This window comes from Chrysochloris asiatica, unplaced genomic scaffold (assembly GCF_000296735.1).
Source record: "Chrysochloris asiatica unplaced genomic scaffold, ChrAsi1.0 scaffold00137, whole genome shotgun sequence".
NCBI lineage: Eukaryota > Metazoa > Chordata > Mammalia > Afrosoricida > Chrysochloridae > Chrysochloris > Chrysochloris asiatica.
Genome location: NW_006408655.1, coordinates 7378628 through 7380994, shown reverse-complemented (window position 1 = coordinate 7380994; position 2367 = coordinate 7378628).

Genomic DNA, 2367 nt, shown 5'->3' with positions numbered 1-2367 from the left:
TCAGAATGGAGATACCAGACAGCAAGGGACCAATGAACAGATACCAAAAGAAAAGAATGTCCACACCTTTATCTCTGTGGTTCTGTCAGGCGTCTGTGGCTGTTCTGATCCTTCTCCCACTTGGTCTCACCCAAGATGGTGGCTCCTCGAGCAGCTGAGCATCTTGAATTAGAAAGCAATGGATTTCTTGCTTCTGCTACAAATTCCCCTAGCTGTAAGCCTTCCAACATTTTAAATAGTCCTTTATATGTGGTTCAGAGTTCTGGGACCATCCCCTGACCCTGGTTGGTCCTGTATTCTGTGTTGTTTCTGATGGAGCTCCGTACTGCACTTCCGCCTGATCCGCCATCTTGTTTGTTCTCCTGTTTTCAACTCTTTAGGAGTAAAATTGCTGGTTCATATAGTGGCCCTACATTTACCTTTTTGAAGAACTCATAAACTGTTACCAAAGTCTGTTGTATCATGCTACATTTCCACAGGTGTTTAATGATTCTAATTTCTCCACATTCTCCCCTAATTCCAACACTTGCTATTATCTTTTGGTTATAGCCATCTTAGCAACAACAACAATACAATATAATTGAAGGATTGCATACTTAGCTTAGTCAGATTTAATTATATATTTTAGGGAGTGAGGGGAAAAGGTGTGGGGAAAAAATTGTGCAGCCTGTCATTCCACTAAATGACATATATACCCTGCAAGGTGAATCAAATGGAAGCTATTAGTCTGCTATTCCTTCCTTTAATTATAAATATCAAACAGTTTGTGTGGACTTTTAGGAATTTTTTTAAATGAAGTTTCAAATAATCTTGACTATCCATTGTTTGTGCTATTCACTTGCCCAAGTTTTTGGTGTTAATATTGAAGATATTTATATTATTAAAACAGATTGCATTTGGACTAAATGTGTACTATTGTTTTAATGCTGTAGACCCATACAGGGTTGCTATGGGTCGGAACTAACTCGACTGCACTAAACAACAACCTTTACTTCCACCTTTTTCCTCCCTACTGAATCCTCTCTTCTTTCCCTAGGCCAAGGAACTCTGGTAGCGTAGTGGTTACGAATCAGGCTACTAACCTCAGGGTCAGCAGTTCGAAACTACCAGCTGTTCATGAGGAGAAAGATGAGGCTTTCTGCTCCTGTAAAGATTTATAGCCTTGGAAACTCTGCCGACTCCACAGCACACAACAACCAAAGATTATTTTGGAATAATTTCCAAATTGCTACTATTACACCAAAATAAGGAGAATAATTTTATTTCCCACCCATACTTACCAAAATTTTCTTGTTTTTTAAGACAGTACTATTTTTGTTGTTAAGTGCAGTTGAGACAGTTCTGACCCATAATGACCCTGATAGGGTTTCCAAAGAAAGGCTGGTGAGCTTGAACCACCAACCTTGCCAAATGGCTTTGCAGTCTGGCGCACTATCCCACAGTGCCACACCAGGACTCCAAGATAGTATTAGTATAGGGGTTTGCACATTATAGATATTTTAAACTGCAGGTCCTATCAGTAAAAATTTTCTTCGTTTAAGATTTGAATTAAAGCATAAAAGAGACCATAACTACGAATTCAGAATGGTAAAGTAAACTGTACTCAAGAGATTATTATTCACTTTTGGTTTCCTAACTCCAGATCTTTGCACATTTCGTTATAATATTTGACATTGTCTTCTTGAACTGATCTTTGAAATTTTCTTTACCTCCTTATTTCTTCCATTTACTTTAGGATCTCTAGGCTGAAGAGCAAATTTCAGAATTTTTTCTAACATTCATTTTGATATTTATTTCTTCCTTGCTTTCTTAATGACCTTTTGCTTTCTTTGTGTATAATGTTTTTGATGTCATCCTATTATTCTTCTGACCTACAATCATTAATGTCTAATTCATCAACTCTGTTTTTGAGATGATCTCTAAATTCAGGTGGGATATGCTCAGGGTCATATTTTGGCTCTTGTGGACTTGTTTTAATTTGCTTTAGCTTCAGCCTGAACTTGCATATGAATAATTAATGGTCTGTTCCATAGTCTGCCCCTAGCCTGGTTTTGGCTGATGGTATGGGATTTTTCCACCATCTCTTTCCACAGAGATATTCATTTTGATTTCTGTGTATTCCATCTGGTGATGTCTCTGTGTGTGTACAGTTGTCTTTTATGTTGTTTAAAAATATTATTTGCAATAAATAAGTCAATGGTCTTGCAAAATTGTACATGTGATCTCCAGCATCATTTCTATCACTAAGGCCATTATTTTGCAATTATTGATCCTTCCTCTTTGTTTCCTACCTTTGCATTCTAACCAATAATTATCACTTGACTACATCTTGACTGCAAGTTTGATCAATTTCAGACTGAAGAAGTT